General features: G+C 44.8%; 1 long non-coding RNA gene across 1 annotated transcript in view; it reads left to right on the forward strand.

The window, feature by feature from the left end:
* Positions 1-19,577, forward strand: part of LOC111935162 (uncharacterized) — a 144,472-nt gene that overhangs the window by 95,523 nt on the left and 29,372 nt on the right. Inside the window, exon 8 of the long non-coding RNA XR_015274848.1 lies at positions 15,671-16,057. This is a non-coding gene — a long non-coding RNA (uncharacterized LOC111935162). The remainder of the gene's footprint in view (positions 1-15,670; positions 16,058-19,577) is intronic.

A 19,577-nucleotide genomic window follows, 5' to 3' on the forward strand; every position in this document is an offset into this window, starting at 1 on the left:
GGTTTTTACAATGAAGGTGGTGAGGCATTGGCACAGGGTGCCCAGAGAAGCTGTGGCTGCCCCATCCCTGGGAGTGTCCAAGGCCAGGTTGGACACAACCTGGTGTAGTGGAAGGTGTCCCTGCCCATGGCAGGGAAGTTGGACTAGATGACATTTAAAAGTTTGCTTCCAATTCAAGCTATTTTATGATTCTATGATATCAACTTGTCACCTTGTTAGGGTTAAGACACAAAAGAGCAACTCTGCCAAGGGAAATGAGATTCCCATGCCACCGAACCAAATATTATCTTGTGTGAACCAGCCAAAATGAGGGCTTGGAACCTCCATGTTCAACCAAACCACAGCTGTTTCAAAGCAGATCCAACAGCACTACAAAGAGCTTTTCCTTTTTTCCATTTCCCCTAAACAAAGCACTTATCATGGAAGTGAGGATGAGAAGGAACAGGCCATCCCATGGGCTGCTAGGTCAAGCCTGATAGGAAATCCAGCTTCCAGCTGGCATGTTACAGTGGCCAAAGGAGGTGAGACCAAAGCCTATCTCCCAAATTTCAGCTGTGCAATCAGATCCAGGAAGAGGCTTGTTCAGAGCACTTCCACCCTGAACACACTTTTTCCATTGGACGGCAATTTAATGGTTTTAACAACCAGAGGCTGTGTCCAATGGACTTTTCCTCTGTGAATTTGTCTAAGCTGGTGCAAAATCCAGTTCTGGCCACTGTAACAGCTCTTGGCATGTGGTTGCCCAATCCTACCATACATGAGAACATACAATTAGTTAAGCTGCAGATATCGCTCCTTGTTAAGCCAACCACACCCCAAGACCTTGTTTATAACACAATGGGAGGGACCACATTTGCAGACTGTTTCATGGCAACTGAAATCATAATTAGCACAGCTATCTTCATATGTTGCAAGATAATTTCTCTTCCGGAGGGGGTGGATGTTAAAGTTTATGTAAATAATCAATTAAAATGAAGGAATCGCTACTGTGTTGCTCTCTGGCTATGGTAGACAAAATTGGATAACATACATTTTTGAGCCATCATTGTAGTTTAAATTACAAAATGGCAAAGGGGTTTTACAAAAGGTTCTGCTGCTGCTTTCTGGTTCACATCATCCTTTTCAGAGGGAAAGGAGTCACGACAGTGTGACTTCTTGAGCTGGGTGTGAACTATGCAGGCAGTTTAGTGCCACGTAGGGACCCTTACGGTCCTTCAGTTCTCATGCATGGCTGAGAGCAAAAGTGAGTGACAGCACAGCAGCCTGTATGGTATTAGCTATAATTATAGGCTGCCATTGTTCGTCAGACCAGGAGGAGAAGTCAAATATTTACTGTTGGGGATAAATGGAAAAGGAGGCGGGTTTTTTGAGAGTGGGCCTGGTCCTGCACTCTTAAACACACTGATTTGAAAGGTGTCAGCACCTGCTCCTGCTCTTTGTCAGTAGATGCAAGCAATGCAGCAATCAGGTTCAGAGCTGACAGCACATGGTTGACTTTGGAGTTTTTGTATTTTTAGCACTGCTGGTGTCAGAGATACCGACAGCAGAATGATCCCAGTGATTCTCACTGAGTGAGAAATGATTCACGCTCTGTAAAAATAAAGCTTGATGCAAGCAGTCCTGTATCCACTGAAATTAGGGCTGCAGCCCCCAGATTTTTGAAAGGACCTTTCCCCCTCAGTTCTTTTGAGAAGATGTGAAAGTTTTCCTGTTAGTGTGGATCCCTGTTTCTGGACAGCTCTCCTGAGCAGTGTTTTCTGCCATCACTCTCTTTTGCCTTGGCCTGCCACTTAAGTTGAGCATTTAGGAGACTTGAACTCAGGTTCCATTTGACATCCCGAATACTGACATGAATTGTTCTGTTCTCCACTGCAGCCAGATGTTGCTCTCTTCAGTAAAGACTGTAATAGTTAATGTTTGCCTCTGACCATTCCTCTGATATGTAAGGGGAGAGACAGTGTGAGATTGTGATACCAGAGTGTCTTGGCTCTGGCCATCTGCTCCGGGTGCTTTTTGAGGCACAGAGAAGGTCTATTTCCAGACAAGTAGCACTTGGTTTCAGTGGGAGAATCTGGATCTTTAGTAAAAGGTTTTACATAGACTTGATATAAAGAAGGGGGAGGGAGTGTGAGTGGGAAAAAATATTTTAGTAATACTTGTGGTTTACAAGGTCTTATGATATTTCAACAAATGGCATGTGCATGCCACACTGAGGCAAATTCAGTTGTAGAAGAAAATTCAGGGAGTTGATACGTCTTTCAATGAATTAATTACCTGGCCTCTATAAAAGGATGTTCACAGATGTGCCAGAGGCAGATGATTTTAGTACAGAAGGCTGGTACTGAGTCTCCATACCTTTGGCAGCTGTTGGTCATATCTAAACCCTTCTCCTTGTAGCAACACATCTTGTGCAAGGTCGCTCTGTGAGGCTCCGTCTGTGCTGTGTGACCGAGGAGAAGGCTTCAGGTTTTGCCCTGGGATCTGCTGGGTGAGGTTTGATGAGGAATGTATTTCTCTCACCCAGAGAGTTGTGCATCCTCACAAAAGCATCTTGAGATGAGTGGAGAAGCTCATTGTATTTCCACACACAGGGAAATTCTCCTGTAAGATCGAGGTTGTTCGCTCGCCCTGTGCCTGCTCCGCATTGCAGAGCTGCTCTGTGCGTGTTCCAGTGCCAGGCAGATGAAATGACTCAGCTCCAGGAACTGAAATAATGATTCAACTAAAAGTTTAAACAAAAGTTGCAGGATGGCAAAAAAGCCTTCTGTGGACTTTCCACTGTTCTAACAACTGCTTATGACCTTTCATACCGTCAGATAAGTGGCTTTATCAAACAAAAACCTGAAGCAGGAACCCAGCTTGTTAACAGAACCACTTGGGTTGCCAGTGACATTTCTTTCCTTCCCTTTACAAGCTTGACTGCCACATTTTAAATGGCAACATTTATTCTGAGAAAAGTTGACCGAGACTTTAGCCACATCATTGATTTATGCACCAGATACCGTCAAATTGTATTTGCATTAAAGAATGAGTTGTAAGCAGGGAACTAGAAACTGTGGCTTAAAAGGTGAATATCCTCTGGATATCAAAGTTCAGATCTCAGGTCACAGCTTTAAATGATTATTAACAACTCCTAGAGTGTACAGGAGGGTGTCTTTCTTTTCTCCTTTTTTAATAAAATTCTGTTGAGTAAGGCAATGCAGAGTTGGCATTGTTGAAAACAGGATGGAGACTTGAGGTACATCTGCAGACCGGTGTATAACCATATATAAAAGGTTCAGTTTATTGATTTATTAGATTTATTTGCTCATCTGAGGCTTTGAGTAACCTGATCTAATGAAAGATAACCCTGCATATGGCAGGAGAGTTGTAGAGGATGATTTTTAAGGGTCCCTTCCAACTTAAACCATTTTATGATACTCCCCCATTAGAGGGACAGCTCCATGTGAAGGGGGTCATGCCAATATAGGGAGAATTTTAAGATTCTTCAGAACTGATTCAGTCCTTTACAAAATTCCCAAACTTTGGCCAGTAATCATTGGAGTGGATTATATTTCATCTCTTCTATCTCATGTAGAGAAACAAAAACTTAAAATATGCAACAAGAGGAATAAGGAAAGCAAGGAAAATGGCAACTTGTTACAGTTGTGTGCCTCAGGGAAACCTCAGAGTGCTCCCAAATTGCAAATTTTTTTCCCAAACTCGAACATATGGACAGGAGTCTTTTTCTCTGAAATGATTATATGGTTTAGGTGGTATAGAGAGGGCTTTAGGCTGTAAAAACTATTTAAAAATATTTTCTTGAATGTAAGATTAGAAATAGCTTGAAAATCCAGCTTTAGGTAGTTGCCTGTTATGGAAAATTGCAACACAAGGAGGTAAAACTTAGCCAAGTTATGTGCAAAAGAGAACAGAGCTGGATGCTGAAAGGTCCTGGGCAGGCTGTACCAGGAGCACGGTAATGCAATCTGTAACCCAAAGTGTATGTTATGTAAACATAGCATTTTCTGTAATGTGAAGTATAGCTGAGAGTGTGTGATGGGGAGAGAGGGAACATTTAGCAGCTTCTGGTGTGTTTACTCTCGAGAAATTGCAAACGGATGTTAGAGAACCTGCTGCACGAATGCCATTTAGATTAGGAAACCAGGCAGATAAGGAGTGCTGTTGAAAATGCTGAAATTACCCAAGGAATGGTATGAAGCTATGTCAGGGGAGGTTTAAGCTGGATATCAGGGAAAATGTTCCTCCCCCAGAGGCTGGCTGGGCACTGAACAGGATCCTCAGGGCAGTGGCCACAGCACCAAGCCTGACACAATTCAAGGAATGTTTGGACAACGTCTCAGGCACAGGGTGGGATTGTTGGGGTGTCCTGTGCAGGACCAGGAGTTGGACTCAGTGGTCCTTTTGGGTCCCTTACAACACAGAGATTCTACAATTCTGAATGCCAGGACCCTCAGACATTTAGATAATGTTCTTCTGGGAACCTGCAGGACAAAGAAAACCACACAGATCCACAGGCTGCTTTACCTAAGAATATAGCTCGTCAGAGTCCTAGGAAAATCAAATCAAGCTGAACATATTATCTTGGCTGTTTCAGTTCCTCAAAGACTCCTTTAAAATGCAGTTATTTGGTTTAAATAGTTTCTTTAATGTTTTCAGCATGAATAGAAATCTCTGTTCCCCAAATAACTTCTGGGGTACTTATTTCTTTGAGACCATGTATTTTGGCACCACTTTGGTTTCTGCTCTCTCTTCTGCCTGTAGAGACAGTAATCCTCTGGAGCAGGTTAATGGAGAGGAGCCTCTGCAAGGAGTTTCAGGGCTATGATCATCTAAGCAAGGCTCTCCTGGAGCAAAGCTGGGTAGTGAGGTAATGAAGTTTCTGCAGAATTGCTTGGAGCCAGAGGCAGGAATCAGCAGTGGCTGCCTGGCCTAAGTCAGTCCCATCAGCTTTAAAATGCTAACTAGGATTGGTGTTACTACAGGGAAAGTGAAATACATTGTTTTTCTCTGACTGCACTGTCCAGTGAAAGCTCCTGTGTGAAGCTGGGAAAGCTTCCATGTCAGGCATGGTAGTAAAGCATGAGCAGAGCTCTGATCAGAGCCCTGTAATCAGCTGGGAGGAAAGAATTAACAAAGCATCTTAAATATGTTCTATGAATGCTGTAGTCCTTAAAAACAAGCAGGTCTCTTATTAAAAAGCCCCATATTCAAATACTGTGATCAATAACTGTATGAGTAGCTGAGTAGGCACTGAAATATTGTCATACCTCAGCAGGGCCTGAGCTCTCAACCACCCCTAGCAATGCCTGACCTCCCCTTCTGTTTTCTGGGAGCTGTTTGCATTTTAGGAAGGATGATCCTGGCCCTGTGGCATTCTCCTGAGTGATTGTCTGATGTTCTTGGAGTCTTAATATCACAAAATATGGAATAAAAACTGGGATGTTAAGTTTCACTTGTTGCACATTCAGTCCCAGAGCCACTGCCCAGCTCTGGCAGCCTCTGTTAGGTGTCTCCTTCCCGTTCCCAACTGAGCAGAGCAGGGACTGCATCCCACACTTTGGGGACTTTACAGCATCTCTGTAGGGTGCTTTTGATAATGCACTGATGTTGTGGTGACTTGGGGCTCTACTTGGTCCTCGCTTTCCTGGGTACGAGCTCTTGCTTTTAATTTCTTTGAGACTGTGTTACTGATATTGAGGAGACACTGACATTTCAGGTTCTTGCTTTATTTTGGTTTTCACCACCTGAAGAAACTGGTCTGTTCTAATACTGTCCTGGCTAGAACTTACTTTGAGCTGATGTTCAAACATACTCTACTGCCATATGAGGACAGCCAGTGAGGATGTGCCAAACAGAAGATAGACAAGCCACAACAGTGAGTGAAATAAAGATGGAAATTACAGGAACGTAATTTTGAATGTCTCAGTGAGTCACAATCTGTTTGTTAGTAACAGAATGCCTTCTGGAGATTGTGGAAAAAAATGTGAGGAAGAGTATGGGATATACCTCACCACCTTTGCTCACATTGGATAGACTGTTGACCTGCTCTGGGACTCCAAAGGACACAGTCCAGCCCAACAAGAGTTTTATTGGCAGAGCTGACATCAGAAACAGGGAAGGAACTGAATATGTAACCTGGGACTTCAAACAAAAAAATCAGTTATGCTCCATTCTCTGTTCTAGATAGGTTGGTGATATTTAGAGAGAGAGAAGGATACAGTGCTCTCTGATATGAAAAAAGTTGTGGCTCAATATTAATCTGAAAGTAGATGGGAAGAAGAGCTATGTTCAAATGAAAGTAGCTTTGTGGTTTATCCTTTAATAATCATCTTATCTTAACGGGATCTGTGTGATGATTAATCTCTGACTCTATTTGGTTACTGAATATTATTAACTTGAAAAAAAATCTAAAAGTAAATGTGTGGTACTGCCTTGGACAGATTCTGTCTGGGAACTGTTTCATTTGAAGACCCCATTTCCCTGGCACTTTACAGCAATGACTGTATGTGAAATAGTGTTTTTAAGTGTTACCTGGCAGATGTGATTCATTATCTCTCCATATCATCCTGCTGTACAGATGCTCTGGGAAAATACAGCCAGGACATGGCCTGTCTCTGTGCCAGTCACTGCTGTCCTAGAACTGAGCAGGGTCTTCAGAGGAACCTCCCCATAGCCGTGAAGGTCCTTGTTTTTTAATGTGTGGAGCTCCCACCCATCCAAAGCATTTGCTTGGAGCAATGTTGTAAATAGTGAGACTTCTGGGAGCACAGAGTTTTCAATGACCTAATGAGGAAGGAAGATACTAACACCCTAGGTCTGATCCTGTCATTTCTTCTGATGCTCAAAGAAATCTGTAGGCTTGGACAACCCAGGAGTGCAGGCATGACCCTGCCATGCTGCTAATGATACTGCTCTTGAATGTCACATTCCTTTTTGTAATGCAAGACCGAGACTTCCAGTGAATTCTTTACAAGCTGGTTCATAGTCTCAGTTAAGTAACACATCCATAATTCATTGACTTAATTATGACAGTTCCTAGGGAGAAAATATGAGCAGGGCTTAATTACAGTGGGCATCAGAGCCCCTGCCCTCTGGTCAGGTTGTGTAGAAGAGGAGGGCAGGCAGGAGCGGGGTGGCTGCAGGGCACTCAGTGTCAGACTTCACTCCAGAGCTTGTGCCCAGGCACCTGATTTCTGTGCTGTCTGCATCAGTGTGGGGGCTGCAGAGAGGAAAGCTATGAAGTGTGCCAGAACATGACATGAATGAAGAGTAGAAGATTGCTCTGTCCCATATTTCCCTTTCTTCTCTTTGTTCATATTTTTTTTCCCTTTCTTTCATGCTCGCCACCTTTTTCTGATCCATCTTCTTTCTGTGCCATCTTTTGCAAGTCAGATGGGTTGCCTTGGTGAAGAGGTTACTTTCAAGGTGTGATGACTTAAAACCCAAGGTCAGTCCTGGTGAGCAGAGAGGCCAGATGTGAATGTGACTCAGGCTGGTGTCTCCTGGACTCACGGCCTTGCTGAAGACCAGGGAAGCTGGGAGGTCACTGTAAAAGGCTTCTTTTGTAGAGGGCTGCTGGCTGCAGCTCTTGCTGTCCCCTGCACAGGGGTTAGGCTGTCCATGCACATCCACCCAGCCAAGCCTTCTTCTGTCTTCCACTTCAGCGGCATCTGAGTTCAGCCCCCTGGGGAAGAGCCCACGGACTCAGAGGTGGAAGGGTTCAACTGCTATGAACCCTGTGCCTGGTTTTGACATTCCTCCTTGAGCACATGAGAGTTTTTGACCTAAAATCTAGGTATGTGCTAGCTACTGTTACTTGTAGCCAGATCTGCACTGCTCAGCTCTTCAGGGGCCTGTCCTCCACCACTGTGCTTGGCAGAGCCTTCCTGGCTTCACACCCTTCTTGCCCTACCACCTGTAATTTACTGTTTCTGCCTTACAACAGCCTTCTAGACCAGGGATGCACTGCGTGCTACAGCTTGTACTTCTGGAGGTGCAGCTGGGGGTTTAATGTCTTCTTCCCTACTTTTTCTGCTTGGAAACACCAAAAGGGCCTCCCTGGCATGCTCTGACCCCTGAGGAGTGTGCACAGCAGCTGGGACATGGCTGTTGGGATCCTTTGGGCAGTTGTGTCAATGTTGTTCTATACCCAGTGCTCTTGTGCAGGTGTTGGAGTCAAGGGTAACTACAAATTTGCTGTCCCCTCCCTGCTGGAGTTTGGGAAGTTCAGCATCTCTGTATCCACAAGTAACAGCCCTTTCTTCTTTCAGTCTGCCGCTAATTAACTTGTTAATTAAAGAGAAAGGAGTGAATTGGGAATGACTCTTAGCTGATGGACATGGGAAGACTCAAAGCCAGAGGCAACAAAGTTGACATTTCAGCCCAATATTGCACTGTCCTGCCTCAGCCAGCATCCAGCTCACCTAAAAACTGGGGACAGGAGGGTCTCTGTGCCACTGGGCCCAGTGCCTCTATAAGGGTAAGGAAGTGTACTGGCTACTTTTGTTAATAATAATAATAATAATAATAATAATAATAAAACACTTTACAAATCTGTTTCCTACTGCTGTTTTGACTATCCTGTGCTGAATGTTTGTGTGTGAGGAATTCTGGTTACAAAATATCTCTTTGCTTGTGATTTCCTTATCCAAACTGGAAGCTATCAAATTCTCTCCTGCAATTTTATGGGACCAGGCCAGTACTATTTTCTTGCCAAGAGTTTTTCCAGTGCAAATAAGAGACCTAGGAGGAATTCACATAGATGGATTTTTATTTTTTTTGATGGTTTGGGGATTTCTTTGGGGGGGGGGTTGTTTGGTTTTTGGTGTTTGTTGGCTGCTGGGTAGTTGAATACTGGTCATAGATATCTTTTTTGAAATCTTCATTTCTCTGTTCATGAATGTTAGACCAGCATAAGTGTCAGCAATATAAAGTGCTGTAACAGTCTTAGAGTGGAAAATAGTGGGAATGACTTCACTGGTGATGCCACCACATTTTGGAGTGTTTTAGAGGTGTCAGTGGCATAGCCTGGAATGGTAGGGATGCTCACCACTTGTTCATTTGGCATCTGTTACAAACAGGAGCAGCGGGGCTTTTCTACAAAGATAAAGTTCCCCTTTTAGGTCTCTGTGTCACTGTAGAAAATGCAGAGCATCCTCTTTCACTTTTGGAAGGAAATGATCCTAAACAAAGCCCTGCCTGTGCTGTGGGCCCTAGGCAGATGGCCAGTGCCATTATCCTTTAAGGGTGCATTAACAGCAACCTTCAGTTCAGAGGCACTTGGTTGTACCCCTCCCATGAGATGCCAGAACGGGGACAAGGCATGGATCCTTCTTGTCAGTGCTGCTGGACCAGACAGTGTCAATGGAGAAAACATTTGTTCTGCTCTTGGCCTGTCTTCTGCACCAGGATTTGGAGACAACACAGCAAAGGTGATGTTGCAGATAAACACAAGCTACCAGACAGAAGCACAGACTTTAGGATTTTCTGCAGCCAGATGCAGTTAATAGATGCCACCATCTACTGCATGCTTCAGAGAAAGGCACAATCTTCATAACAGGCCAAAATCACAGACTTCTATTTGCACCATAATGATCTCTGGAAAGAAATTTCTCCCTGATTAGCATATGCCCAGAAGGGTTTGTAATGAATAGGCCTTACAGTTTCATCTTCTGAGCACCGCAGACATTTGGTCGTATCATCAGCTGGTGGAAACTGGCATTGCTTTGTTGCCTTTCCAAGTCAATTTGCAATGAGTGAAGATTGGTCTTTCTGTTCTCCTTCACATGAAGGTCATGTAGCTTTTGTGGCTTTGTGCAATATGTTCTTCCTAAAGAGAAATGAATGTGCAGTTGTGTTTTATTTTGCAATGATCTTCTAAAGTACCCAGTTCAAAGATTGGGCGTGCTTGACACACTTTCCACCCATTTCTTTCAAATTAATAATCCTCTGATGCCTCTCACGTGATCTGTTGGTCCTGCAACAGTTTGAGCTTTGATGGAGTAGGAGTCTTTGAACAACAAGGGAGTACTGGAAAATCTGGGGAACTTCTGTTTTACTGGCTTTGATACTGTGATGGTACACTATCCTACTGTTAGGCTGCTTCAGTGTTTCCAGTCTCTCAGGGTCATTTCATAATAGATATGGGAAGGATTCTCACTTGGATTGTCTGCAGTTTTCTTAGTTGCCTGGGGAAGAGTATAACTCACCCACTAAAACTACCTGTACCTTGTTTTCAAAGGGATCTAAGAGCAGGATGCTTCAAAGGAACAATGTAGAAAGTTGGAGAAGAACCAGCCCCCCTGAGGAAAGTTCTCATTCTAAAGCATCAGTAAGAGCTGGGAGGCAGACATTTTTCCATCCCCTTCTTTCTTCTCTGTGATATGAGGAGTGTCAGCTGCCACTCACTGTGAACAAATGTTTAAGAATTTCTCACACATAGTGTAGAGATGAGTTGTTCTGCAGGCCTGCTGAAATCAGGACTCAGCTTCCTGCCCAGTCAGGCTTTGAATCAAATCTCCCAGTGTGGCTGGTCAGTGGCTGGTTAGCTGGGTGTCCTCCAGACCTGCTCCAAATGGATCCTGCAGATGAGGTCCCAGAGCACTCTAGGAAGCTGGAGGAGTCCCTAAACATTTACAGGAACAAATTGACTTGAGAGGGTTTCAGTCACTGCAAGCAATGAGGAGAAAAAGTCCTCTTTGAAAGCCAGTAGAGGTTTTCAGGAACTGCTGCTTCTTCTGAGTGGAAAACAACAGAGTTTGAACTATGAACCCAGAGCTGCCCCCAAGCTCTGGGTAAAGGCAGAGTATCTTTAAAGGCCAAGCCCAGCAAGGTTGGCACAAGTGGTCAGGAGCTGGAAGTGTCCTACAAGATATGACCTCAGCTGCTTGAAGAACATCAGGGAGCATCAGAGATTAATGGAAGGAGGAGCCAGCAGTGTCACAAGCAGTGTCAGGAGTCAGATCTGCTTTCTAACACATCATTCTGGGTGCTCTTTGGTATCAAGGGAAAGCTCAGTTCTTCCTTTAGCAGGACACCAGCAGAGACTTCTTGCTCCGTTTGCCGCCCAGTTTTCTCACAGTTCATAGGAACTCAGTATATTGGTGGCTTTTCTCCTGGTTGAAATAGGACAATTCCCAGAGGTAATAGGGCACATGGTGCAACCATGTAGAGAAGTTGCCTTCCTTATGTATTGTGAGGAAATGGCTGCAGATCAATTCTGTGAAGTTACCACTTCCATAGGTCTGATCTCCAGGAAAAATCACCTCTAAAGAGAAAAAGGTGACTGCCCTGTGACACTGACTGCATCTGTCAGTTCTGTTTTCCTTTAAGCAGACAGTAATTGATCTCAAAGGTCTTGTTTGCACTTGATGATGCCTCAGAAATCCTGAGTCACTCTTTACCCGAATTCACCCTGGTACATCTGTTTACTCTATGGCTGTGTGATAGTTGGGAAAGTCCTCAAGTACAAGAATGTTGAAACTGTCATCTTCCTAAAAACGTAGTCCTGCTGCTTTTATAATGGGAAAGTAGGTTGGATGTCACATTCCTTGATGAAACACAGCTGTGTATCAGCTCCAGCACTTCTCAGGTATTGAGACAGCTCAATTTTGCTGTCTGCTTGTGCTCAGAATCTCCTGGTTGTTAACCTCCAGGAGAGCCAACACAGGTTTGTACCTCCAAGATGTTAAATACATATTATATTTATGTCAGACAGAAACGTCTTGGCCTACTCTCTCAGTTCCTGCCCTGGACACTGTGTCAGTGTGGAAGAAGCAAATGAACAATTTTTTTCCTATTTCTGACTTTGAAGGGTGTTTGGGGCTTGCTCAGCTTGGCTCTGCCCCACGTTTGCTATGTCCATGCATGTCTGTGTCACTTGCATCCTTCTGTCTTTGCTAGAGGTTAAGATTGTATACACAGCAAGTTGCTGAGGTCATCTGAAGTTCATTTGCATTCATTTTGTGGTAACTTGGTCACGAATTTAAGCTCTGAAGGGCACCAAGCAATTGTACTTATCAGTAGGAGCCTTGGTGCTCACCGTTTGCTATTGGGCTCTTTTCTAAGTTATCTTCAACCTCAGTCATCGCTGGCATCCAGGGAGCTTAACATCAGACAATTGTCTGAGTATTCATTAAGCTCTAAGTGCTTAAACAGTGAAACCTCTACAAAAGCAGCTCTGAAAGCTGAAGAAGAAAAATATAACTGCCTGTAAGGAAGCCTTCCTGCTGCTAGCCATAAATCAGTAGGTTTTTAGTGGCTTTTGATGAGCATCTTAATGGGGCCTATCAATCTGACTACATTTAAAGTTTCAGCCATTGTTACATTACCCAAGTGATCACAGATCCTCTGATGGCAGAGATAACTTGGGAAAGATTTAGCAGAATATGAGTTTATCTGAAACTGTGACCTGACAACTGCAATGTCTCTAACTGCCTAAAATTACTCATGTTCATCTTTCCAGGATGCACAGAGACTGCACTGATGCCACTCTGTCTTTTGTGGTAGCTAGGCTATTTGTCTTCTCATGTCTCCCACCTTCATTTTCTGCCTGCAGACAACAACATTCACTCCTGTCACACTTGGCCCAAGAAACTGGAGTTAAAATTCAGATCAAGGAGGGAAATTAGGAAGCAGTGTATGAGCCAATGTCATCCGGAATTTGGGCTGATGTAAAATTTGAGCAGTTGCCACTGCTTCCCAGTCATATAATTCACTCTCCTCTAGCAATGGGCGCAGCACAGTTTCAGAGTCTCACTCTTTTTATTTTGCTCCTGTTTCAAAGACACCAGTAAAGAAAAAAGGTCCCCATAAACATCCTGTGGCTTAGGAACATGAGAAAGCATAAATTGCTGGTTTTAGGCGCTTCTCTTCAACCAGCTGTCCCGAAGGCTGTTTGAGCTGTAAGGCCCATCCATCACTCTGGCTACTGACGCCAGTGCCACTGCCAGGGAAAGATCAATCAAGCTGGATTATCAAAGTCAAAGCCAAACACAGCTCTTGTGGGAAGTGGTTGAGAAAGTCTCATGTCTTAATTCCTCACTGTGTACGAAATAAAAAGGGATTGTGCACGTGGGGTGGGAATACCCTGTTTCTCATTAACTGAATGCATGGTCTTGAAAGAGAGGGTGGAGCCCCTGTGCAAAACAGAAATCATATTAATACAGTTTGTTTCCCTGTTTTTGCCTTCCAGTGCTCTCCTCTGGGAACTGTAGTCCATTCCCAGGGCTTTGCATGTGAACACATATATAGTTACCAGTAAAGATGGGTTGGTTTTTATGTGAAAAGGAAAAGCCAAACAGGAAAATGGAAAAAACAGGCCTGGAAGATGCAGTGAAAACTCTTTAACCATAAGAAAGTGACCGCTGTGGCTGCAGGGGTGCAAAGGCAGGCCCAGCCCTGCGTCCGCACTCAGCAGCGCTGGCTGTGCTCTGGGCACTGGCTGCCAGAGCCATCACAGCGGAGCTGTCACCGGGGCTGACAGCCTGCCTGTGCCACGGGGAATGGATGTGACTGGTGGCATCTGTCCGTGCTGGTGGTGGGGATCCCCTCTGGGGAGCGAGTGGCCCTGGCAGCTCAGCACAGGGTGCAGCTCGGGAGCTGCAGCGCCGGCAGATGGGAGGAGGGAACTCCTGGAAGCGTCTTTGGGGCACCCCTGTGAGCAGAGGGCAGCGATTTGCACTGGTCTGTGAGCTATACTCTGCTGTGGTTCAGGCACCAGCCCTGTCTCTTGTCTTGCTTCAGAGCATAAAACAACTCAGAAGCCTTTTTTAAATTTTTTTTTTTTTTTTTTTTTTTTTTTTTGTGCTCATTGGAAGCTGGGGCTTTCTAATAGATGCATGTGTTCCAAACCCAGTTATTTCCATCAGGACCTTTCAGGACTTTTGGTGGCAGGAGCATGTTTGCAACCAAAGCCCAGTTTTGCTAACCAAAACCCAATTTTTCCTACATCCCTACTGCAGGATTTCTTGTGAGGGATGTATATGTGACTTAGATTTTAGGAAAAAAACTTGCCTGGGAACCAAAACCTCCTTCAGAAAAATAGAGTGATAAACCTTTTCCAGTTCCATGAAATATTTTTCAGAAGGCAGGAAACAATTCCCTGCCTCCCTCTACTGTGGTTAAACAAGGCTGAGCAGTGGATGGGCAAGACGGAGCTTGATGGGGGTGAAGGGTGCTGGATGCCCTGGGGCTGGCGGGCTCCAGGCTGGGAAACGCCAGCAAGCTCCCACCTACGCCTGCAGTGAACCAGGAACTGCAGCATTGGGAATGTGTCCCAAACAGCTCAGTAAGCCCTGAACAAGAAGATACAAGTATTTGCTAAAGGTCAGGATCCTAACTATGTCTTGAGGTGGAACTTTGCAGAGAAACCCACTAAAAACCTAGGAAGTAGCATCCTTTTTAGACGTTTTACAGAGAAGGTCCAACACCATACACACCAATTAAGCGGTGAGGTGAGCTATAGTAAAAGAGCAACTCAGAATACACAGCCATAACTTGCCCTGCATGGTGTGGTTGTGCCAAGATACCCATAGAAGTTGTTTAAGCTTCTCTAGTAGCAGACTCATAGGAGCATTGGCACAAGGCATAATTGCAGTGCAGGTAATGTGCTTCATGCATAAATTCATCACTGGCTACATTGTCCCTCATCAGATTTGATTAAAGTCTCTCAAACTGAATTGAAAATGGAAAGAATGGTGCTATTAATTTCCACAGCTGCTGATTACAGAGGGCTTGTTGCATTAGATAGTTCAGTGGTCAGGTCAAGCTGCGGTGTCCATATATGAAAGAGCCAGACATGCTCTGCAGGGAAAAGCGAGCCCTGTGCTGCTCCCTGGTGACTCCCTCGCTCCAGAGGGTCTTGCAGAAGTAGTTTGACTTGTGTGCCCCACGGATGGGACATCGTGTCACAGTGAGTGACTTCCATAATAGCTACTGGTGTTGGCTGTCTTGGCAGAGAGGTTGAGAATGCACCATGGGGAATGAGCTCTGGGCTCGTTCTAGAAGAGACCTCTTTAGGTATGGGTCAGGACACACAGACAGACAGCAGTGAAGGGGGACTTTGGGATTATTTGTGGACAGACAGCTGACATCAACTTTCAGGGCTGCTTATTGCAGTGTATTTAACAGTAAGTTAAAATTGGGTGTATTTTAATGCTGAAAAAAAAAAATAAGCCAAAACAAAGCAACAAGAAGAAGGCCTGAAATAAAAGTCTGTGAGAAATCAAATGAGTGTTTTCCAGGAGCTGCATGTCTGAGTGTTGATTGGGGTGAAACATAGCTTGTTTTCCAAGATCAGCTCTCAGCTTGTGACACAGTAGTGAGACCATGATCACTGGAATGTCTGTACTAGCTCTGGCCAGAGGCTCACCTAAACCCTTATCTTCTCCCTGGCTTGGAACCAGTAACGTGTAGGAGGAGTGTAAGAGAAACTGTTTGTAGTATGATCCATCCCCTGGCATAACCTCAAGCCCATGGTCACATCTGTTGGCCTCAGCATCCTGATGTTTTTTTGGTGCATCCTGTGATTGCAGTGGCTTTAAATTTGGGTTTTGGCCTGGTGGTTTAGGAGTTTTCTTCTTGGCAGGGGGACAGGGCGGGGAGGTGTTTATGAGAAATACTGGACACTTTTGCTTTAATCACCTTTCTGCCCTTTTTATTTCAACAGACCTTGGTCTCCTCCCTGTGCCACCTCTTGTCTGAGCTGAGGCATCCTCCCATGGAGAAAGGAGCTGCAAAATCACTGGTCAATCTGTTCTCCTTCATGCTTTGTCTATCCTTGCTAAGAGAGGGGGTGAGATCCTCCCCCCACAAGTCATGACTTAGGTAAACCACAGGATCATTTTCTTATGGTGGCTTTAAAAAAGGAAGGTTTTACCTTCCTTTGCTTCAGCCTTTCAGTAATCCTTTGAGATTCTACATGTGTTTGTGACCATCCCTGAGCCCCGAGCTGGAATTTTTAAAGCACTACCAGCATCAACCCCAAGCGAAATAATAGATGAGATGAGAGCAGAAGGAAGCACCATGTGCTCAGAGTAGAGAGCTGCATGTGCAGGTAAGCTCTGAACAATTTCTGATTTCATACTTTGCCAGTGTATTATTTATGCCCTTGGAACACGGCGTACATCTGCTTGGTCAGCCTTGAAAGTGGCCTGACTTCAGCAATCAAGACAAGCAGACCAAGGCATTTCCAAATTCTTGGTCATATTTGAGAACTTCCTTAGTTTCTGGCTGGGTTATGTGGATGATGTGCTAGGAAGAAAGAGGAAGTGTTGGTTTGAGCTGTTAGATTGCAAGTGTTTCAGAGTGGCCTTGTAACCTCCTGGATGTGGAGTCAGCCACGTGTCAGGCACTGCTGCTGGTAACAGCAATGTAATCCAGCCCTGGGATTATGCTGTGTACATCCCCTGCTTCTTTTGTGGTTTTGAATTTCCCTAAAAATGTTTTTTTTCACAAACTTTGGTAATGAAGATGAAATCCCCCTTTGTTGCATTTTTATTCCTTTTTATAGATGCTATTGTCTCACTGAAAAAATAAATTTTATCATGGATTATCATGTTCCCATTGCTCCACTCTTCCTCTCTGTGCCTGGAGATCTCTGTTCCCTCTTTTATGTGTTTTGATGTAAAACTCTTGGACAGCATGTGTGTTACATGGGCATGTGCTACCTGCAGACTACACAGCTTCTTCACTGAGAATGGGTTTGTTCATCACAGCTGCAGTAAGGGCTGCATTTCCAGTTTTTGCTTTTTATTTAAGTTTCTTTTATTTACCTAAATACAAGACATCCCCCCACTCGTGCAATTTACCCTATTCCACTCATATAGGGCTGCTTTTGTTCAGACCAACCTTGCTGGCCAGGGCACTTTCTCCATTTTTATTCAATAAGAGAGTTAAGCTGGCGGCTCTGAACTCTCCACCTGAGGCAAGTAACACACCATTTGGGTGACACATTTACATCTATCACTTGGATTTACATCTCTCTCCTCTATGAAGTTGAGCTACTTTGTCAGAAAATATATATATATATATATATATATATATATATAAAGAAGTGTAAATAGAAATGTATTTATTTAGGCAATATCAATATAATTAAAATGATTGAAAACTTCAAGTGGACTTAAGGAGATAGCAGCAGTACCCCCCCGGGCTGTATGCAAGAGGAGCAGTTGTTTTTGGAGAAGAAGAGGAGAAGATAGTGCTGAGGTATTTAGATGACTGCTCTGTTTTGCTTTGTCACAGAAAGAGATACGGTGTAAAGGGCAAGGTGGGGGGCAGAACAACTTTTTATGTTTGGGCATGGGAAGGGAGAAATAACTGTAACGCTGTAAATATTGCAGCTGACACAGCAGAGACCCATTTGGCTTGGAATATAGGGCAATAAATGCAGTCAGGTGATTCAGGGGTGTTGTGCATCAGTCTGCCAGGTAGTCAGGCGAGAGCCGATCAGGAAATAATTATGGCTGATAAGGGGAACTGTAAGGAGGCCAGCACCTTCTGTGACCATGAAAGGTGTTAATGATTAACTGTTATGGAAAAGCTGGAAGCACATTCTCCCCTTCCTTGGAAGTCACAGCCGGCTGCTCTCCTGCATCATTAACTCGAGAGCTGCCCCGCGAATGCGGCTGGGCGTGCGGCAGCTTTAATTCAGGGCAGCGGATGCGAATGGGGAAGCTGCTCGCTTCCGACAAGGGCACGGCTGGCATCCTGCTGTGTCTGTGATCCGTGTGCCTGGATCTCTGGGTTAATTCCTGGGGAAATCCATACTGCTCCAGGGGAAAGGGGGAGAGATTGCTTTCCCCATACGCTGCAAATGAAACCCTGCGCCGGCAATAGGCTCCTACGGGTGGGTGGGTGACAGAAAACTGTGCGGCTTCCAAATTTGGGGTGAAGATGCAAGAGGGAGGAGAGGGGAAATCTTCTGTACTGTGATCAGATGCAGCAGTGTATGATTCAGGTGCTCCAGGACAGGTACACCAACACACAGATTGCAGCTTCCCAGGAGCGGGTCAGGACGAGGTGCTGTAACTACAGGCTTGCACCTTGCAGCACTGCTGCAGGAACATGAAGAGCCCACCAAGCCTGTTAGCAGTGTGTGATGGTGCTCAGGATGAATGAGATGAGATTGGTATGTCCTGGCTTGGTACATCCCTGGGCTTGGCCAAAGGGATGCACGGATAGGGACCACACAGCAAGCTGCCAGTGCCTATAGTTTGGTTCAGCCCTTTGCAGCTGAGAACTGCAGAGAAAAACAGCATCTTCTGCATGATGGCTGCTCCTTCTGTCCACAGCTCTGCCTGGAGCAGTGGGGGCAGAGCCATTTGGTGCTTGGCAGGCGCCAAATTAGTCTGGAGATTCACTCCATGTGGGGAACTGGCCTGGAATGTCAAGGCATTGGTGGTATTAAATACAGACAGTGGGGATGGTGCTGGAGCTGTAGTTTGAACCTTGAATAGATTTTCTTTTGCAACCTTTCTGTTCAGCTCTTAGAGTGATTGCTAATGGATTTTACTTGATTAATGCTAGCTAATTAATTTTTATTAATTAGGTCATATTTAGTGACTCGTGTCCAGATTTCAACAGGAGTAGAACTTATTTTCTTCCTAGTAGTTTGTATGGTGTTGTGGTTTGGAATTAGGAGGAGAGTGATGTGGATAATAAGAAAGACGGAGAGACAATTTTTACAAGAGCATGTAGTGACAGAACAAGGGGGAATGACTTTTTTCCCCAATTCTCTCCCCCATCCCACTGTGGGGGAGTGAAAGAGCAGCTGTGTGGTGCTTAGTTCCCTGCTGGGTTAAACCACAACAGGCCCAGCTATAAACCTCTGCACAGTCCACCTGCAATCAGCACAAATTTCCTCCGCTCAGATCTGTCCCTGGCAAGACAAGGTGCTGCCAGCCCTAGAGACCCACAGTGCTGGACCCACAGGGTATGTAAAGGTGTGTTGTCAGGCCAGGGGGCTGATTCACAGGCTGTTGTTGGGTCTGTTGTTGCTGTACGTGTTGGATATCCTTGGCCAAGATCCAGACTCCATCATCATTTCTGAGAAAATTACGTCATTAATGTAGCGTTGTAATCGATAGGCCACGGCCCTGATTCAGCAGGACACTTAAGTGCATGGCTAATATCCATCACACAGTCTGCTACCTTGATGGCTTGCTGCTTTTTTTTTTCTGTTTTTTTCTTTTTTTTTTTATTAAGAACCTGCTTTTGCATTTAAAATTGGATTTGTGCTAAACTGAGGCTTTTGTGCCTACAAGGAGCTCCAGCCCTGTCCTGACCAAGAGGTGCTGTGTACTCACCGTGTCAGTGGGGTCTCAGGGCTGGGAGCTGCCACTGTGAGGAGAACAAGAATCTGAAGGAAGCCCAGAAAAGGGAGTCTGTTACCAAATGGCGCATTTGACCTTTTGTGGCCCTGCATCCCCACACAGAAGGCTGACGCAGAGATCGCAGATTATGGAGTGAAAGGTGTGTGAATTTGGCTAAATTGCATTTGGCTGTCCTTAATACTGGAAGAACACACAGTGTCCAGGAGGCACAGGGAGAGAAAACCTGCTTAAATGGGCACA

Source organism: Cyanistes caeruleus, chromosome 11 (genome assembly GCF_971803275.1).
Source record: "Cyanistes caeruleus chromosome 11, bCyaCae1.hap1.1, whole genome shotgun sequence".
Lineage (NCBI taxonomy): Eukaryota > Metazoa > Chordata > Aves > Passeriformes > Paridae > Cyanistes > Cyanistes caeruleus.